Source organism: Sinocyclocheilus rhinocerous, unplaced genomic scaffold (assembly GCF_001515625.1).
Source record: "Sinocyclocheilus rhinocerous isolate Xijiao unplaced genomic scaffold, SAMN03320098_v1.1 scaffold655, whole genome shotgun sequence".
Taxonomy (NCBI): Eukaryota; Metazoa; Chordata; class Actinopteri; order Cypriniformes; family Cyprinidae; genus Sinocyclocheilus; species Sinocyclocheilus rhinocerous.
Window position 1 is genome coordinate 415,942 of NW_015646377.1, and position 5,507 is coordinate 421,448.

General features: G+C 36.2%; 1 protein-coding gene across 3 annotated transcripts in view; it reads right to left on the reverse strand.

Annotated features, from left to right (window-relative positions):
• The window catches only part of epn3b (epsin 3b), a 26,267-nt gene extending 20,851 nt beyond the window's left edge, over nt 1-5,416 (reverse strand). For all 3 annotated transcript variants that reach the window (XM_016511816.1, XM_016511815.1, XM_016511814.1), the window contains exon 1: nt 5,233-5,416. The gene's annotated coding sequence lies outside the window, so the exon portion shown is untranslated. The remainder of the gene's footprint in view (nt 1-5,232) is intronic.
• Nucleotides 5,417-5,507: the final 91 nt, after the last annotated feature.

Here is a 5,507-nt window from a genome sequence, read left to right on the forward strand (position 1 = left end):
AAATAAAATAAATTTCTTCATATAAACAAACTAAGGCTTTGTCTGTGCTCTTTCCATTTAAAATTAGAGGCAACTACTGCATTTTAATCATGATCGAAACAAAGATGCTGCATACATGCAACATGAGCAGTTTTTAATCTAAATTGGATTGTATAATTTCGAAATTTGAAGGAAAAACAGAATGGTTTGAGTTCAGTTTTGTGAAACTATACATAAAAAATATCTGCATGAAACAGAAACAGCAGAGCTGAATGAGACGCATATTCACTCTCTGCCAGCAGGTGGCGCTTAAAGCGTTTCCTTGGTTTCCGCTGTAAACAAAGCAGCGCTGCACTTATGAACTTTAATATGCATTATACAGAGGCAAGATTAAAAGAAAAAATACCATCTAAACTTTTCTAAAGACAGTAAGTTCCCCTCAGACATACATTCATATAAACTCCTACCCCTAATCGAATCGCGATTTGTTTAGCATCTCAACCGATTTGAATCGTCACATATTTAAATCGATTTTCAACCGGCTCGCGGTTAACCGTTACATCCTTAAATACAACACACTTTTAATCAGCTGCATCTAAACCAAAATGACATTATTTGGAAATAACACACGTGAACTGATCGCTTATTTTGTATTTAAATTACTTAAGGTATACGTAACATTTAGGGAACGTTTCAAATATGTTAGGTAAAATTAGTAAACGTTTGGTAAACATCCTCAAAGAAATTCACCTAAAAATGAAAATCCTGTTATCATTTACTCATCCTCAAGTTGTTCCAAATGAATTGTCTTCTTCTGTTGAACACAAAAGAAGATATTTGGTAACCAATCATTCGCTGGTAGCCTTTGACTCCCACAGTATCAAAATATATCAAAATATCATCTTCTGAGTTCAACAGAAGAAACAAATTCAAGCTCGGAACAACCTGAGGATGAGAAATGATGATAAAAATGTTCAATTTTGGACGAATCCTTTTAAGATGTTATTAATAATATCTAATAATGGTTCGAACAATATTTGGAGAAACATTCTTTAAACGTGCATTTTTTGAGACAATTGCTTAGATCTCGCAGTATTTCGTGTGCTACATTTAAACAACATCTTCATAAATGTGGCAACCATTTTTTGCACAGTTCCCAGCTGTTCTCAAGGTTTAAATAATGTAGACAGTCTAGTCTAGAGGAAGCCGTATTTATGCATATTCGACAAAATGATGCACTACAGGAACATTACAAATCAACGCGCCTGGAACATTATGTAAATAATTCAAGTTAAATGTTTTCACTCACATTTACTAACGACAGGTTAATATATCAGCCAGGCTGGATAATGAGCTGATATTTGGCCGTTTTGAGATTATTAACTGGCTTCAGCCAATAACCATGTTTTAATTTGGACAATAAAAGTTTAAATTGTTGTCAATTTTGAGAACATATTGTGCTTATGTCTCATTAAAGGGATAGTTCACCCAAAAATAAAAAGAGGATATTCTGAAGAATGTTGGTAACCAAACAGTACACAGTAGCCATTGACTTCTATAGTATTTTTTTTCCATATTATGGAAGTCAATGGCTGCCGTTAACTCTTTGGTTACCAACATTCTTCAGAATATCGTCTTTCATGTTCAACAGAAGAAAGAAACTCAAACAAGTTTGAAAAAACACGAGGGTGAGATAATGATGACAGAATTTTCATTTTTGAGTGAACTATCCCTTTAAATTGTACTATCTATCAGCATTATATTGACTATCACTCATCCTGCTATTTAAATATCTGCCATAATAAACCAATATTGGTTGACCATTAATGCTTTAAATCACCTGCTACTTACAATTTAGAAGTTGAAAACTTCCAAAATGAGACATTTTTAGAATATAAATGACCTGAGCTGAACATAGAGACCACTGGTGCTGATCTACTTCTGATGCTTTTGGGAAAGACCTGGTTCATCTGCTGTAGACATGAGAAGAAAACAACAGACACCCCATGACTGCGGTCCGGGACGAGTCACTGATGAGTGTGATCTCAACTCAACAGATCCCCACGGAGACGTTTAATTCTGTCAATAGCCTTTGGTGCTTTCCTTATTGAATTATTCCTCTCCATGTTCCTGCGGTGATCACAGATTCATCTCACATCCATATTAAACAGCCAAAAATTGTTGTTCAGTCTGATGCCAAAGAAGAGCCTTTATAGGTTCAGTAATGTGATATGAACATTAAAATGATCTCCTGTGATGTCATAGAATATTTTGAGGATATAGGTTTCAAAAATGCCATAGAAGTGTTTTAAATTCATATGAAGTCATTGCACCTTTTTGCAGAGTTCTGTGATGTCACACAAAAAGTCCCATAGAAGTCCATGAAACGTTTTTAAGTTTTATGATGTCATTGAAGTTTTTTGGGGGTTCCGCAATGTTGAAAAATGTCTTTTCATGTCTTTATGTTGTCAATGAACCATTTTTTTTTTTGAGTTCCATCATGTCTCAAAACAAGTCCTAAAATTATCATAGAACCTTCTCAAGTTTCTGTGATGTCATCGAACCTTTCTGAGTTCCACAATGACACAGAAGATGTTAAGTAGTGTAATATTGTTCTTTCAATATTGTTTGAACATTCTTAAAGGCAGCTGTGAAGTTCTCGCAATATGTGATACATTTCAAGGATGTGGGAACCATTTTTTCTACATTTCCCAAATGATGTCAATGACAGTGGCGGCTCGCCAGGGGAGGCAGGGGAGGCACAGCTTCCCCATAATTTTGAGGTGAAAATGGGAGGAGGACGATTTAATGTCAATAAAATTCACAATTCATTTCAGTTCATGTCTCAGAATGTGTATTTTTTGTTTGTAATTTCACAGTTGTAATACCATAACGTGAAAGCGCCGTTTTCTATCGCGAATGTGCCGAATTTGCTGATGTAATTACAACTGCTAATGATAGAGAAGGGAAAAGAATGTGGGAACCATTTTTCTCAAAGTTGTTTTCAATGTTTAATAAACATGTCAATCTAGAGAAAGCTGTTAAATATGCATATATATATATATATATATATATATATATATGCATATTTAAAAATATGGTGTACTACTGGAACATTACAACTCTACAATCCTAGAACATCTTGTAAAAGAAAAAAAAAAGGTAAGTTAAGTTAATATAAATGTTGTAATTACCAGTGTTGGGCAAGTTACTTCCAAAATGTAATACATTATATATTACTAGTTACTGTCTTTTGAAAGTAATTAGTTACATTACAATATTACTGTCTCTGAATTGTAATGCGTTACACTACTTTTGAGTTACTTTTGAGTTACTTTCACCAAAATATCCACAGAAGTATTATAAAATGCCAAAATGTAGTTTAATGCTGCTCATTCTACATCCAGTGGAGGGTAACGTGGTAGGTCTATATAGCATAAAATATATGAAATCATATTTAGATACCGGTATGTAGGTCTACATTAATGTTACGTTGTAGTTTAGGTTAAAAAAATATACGGGTTTGTAATCTGATTTTCATGAGTTTCTTTTGCTGTTCAGACCACAAGTAACTAAAGATATTTGAATTAGATACACCAAAAATGTTTAGCTACTTATCTCAACCAGTGGCGGGGAGGCAGGGGAGGCACAGCTTCCCCATAATTTTGAGGTGAAAATGGGAGGAGGACGATTTAATGTCAATAAAATTCACAATTCATTTCAGTTCATGTCTCAGAATGTGTATTTTTTGTTTGTAATTTCACAGTTGTAATACCATAACGTGAAAGCGCCGTTTTCTATCGCGAATGTGCCGAATTTGCTGATGTAATTACAACTGCTAATGATAGAGAAGGGTAGGGGAAGGGCTGAGCTCTCGTGCCTCCGTTGGTAAAAAAAATTAGCCAATCAGCATCGAGTGTTTACTTTCAGCGCTGAGGAGTGTTGAGAAAAGAACCCTTGCAAGGGAGGCTAGCCTCCTTCTGATATCAACCAATCATCATAGAGACGTAAATTACGTGATATTAGTTTGAACGTCTGCCGCTGCGCTGATACGAGCCGCCACTGGTCAATGAACCTTTTTGAGTTCCACAATGTTATATTTTTATTCGTTTTTTTTTTTTTTTACGTCAAAGAACAAGTCCTGAAAGCATCATAGTACAACCTTTTCAAGTTTCTGTGATGTCAGTGAACTTTTTTGAGTTCCACAGTGTTATAGACGTCTACGTAACATTATTAGCGTAACGTTGTTTGAACGTTCTTGCATTATGCTGTGCTACATTAAAAGAATGTGGGAACCATTTTTCTCAAAGTTGTTTTCAATGTTTAATAAACATGTCAATCTAGAGAAAGCTGTTAAATATGCATATATATATATATATATATATATATATATATGCATATATAAAAATATAGTGTACTTCTGGGGCTAATCAGTGGCGGCGCTAGGGCGGGGCTTGACGGGGCTCATCAGAAACTTCATTAGGAAACAAGGATTTCCTAATGATGTTCCCTTATTTTTGGTGTCACTTTCATTAACATTGAAAAATAAACATTAAAAACAATTGCCTAATATGTGGCCTATAAACGATTGATATTATGGGGGCGGGGTCAAGCAACGCGCAAACTGTGCGCAAGAGTTAAGCCGGTGAACGTCAGTAAATTCACTATAGAGAAAGTGAAAGTAAAAAAACTGACGGAGCTTTCTAACGCTGCATTAACGGCGCATATTCTCTGAGACAACAAGAGACAAAATTACTTCAATAATCCGTTTTAAGTTCTTATGATGTAATTGTAAATGTAAGTTCCCATGATGTCATAGAACATTTTAAAGTTCTAATGAAGTCATAGCAGAACCTTTCCAAGCTGATGTCATAAAACAACCGTTTTGATGTTCTTTACATATTTACTGATGATTTAAAGAAGGAAGGTCTGCTTTACTTTTACTTTGGAAATAGATGATATCTAAAACTAATACACTAATATGACCAACACTGTAACATAAAGAACATTTCTGAATCTCCATAGAACCATATATATCCTACATGAGCAGCTCCCACACAACAGCATCAGCCTCGAGACTGTGTGGAAATGCTCCAGTAGGCCTTCAGCTCCAGCATTCAGCATCATAGACACACTTCTGACACAGATCACACACACACACACTTCTGACAGCAGACATTGACGATAACACACTGACAGATACACGCGCATCATCTGCAGGGTTAATGAGGAAGATAAACGAGTCGCGTTTACCTGCAGCATCTCACTGAGCAGCAGCGACCCGCTACACCGACACCGATCCACGGACACAGACCCAGAGAGCGACAGGAGAAACACGGGGAGATCCGACAGTACTGCCGTCGATGTGTGCGAGAATAATCGCGCGGATGCTGCAGTGTTTCCAGCGATGTGGGTGAGATGAGCCATCTACACACGCGCACACATGCGTTGTGGAGGCACGAGAGAGAGAGAGAGAGAGAGAGAGAGAGAGAGAGAGAGAGAGAGAGAGAGAGAGAGAGAGAGACAGA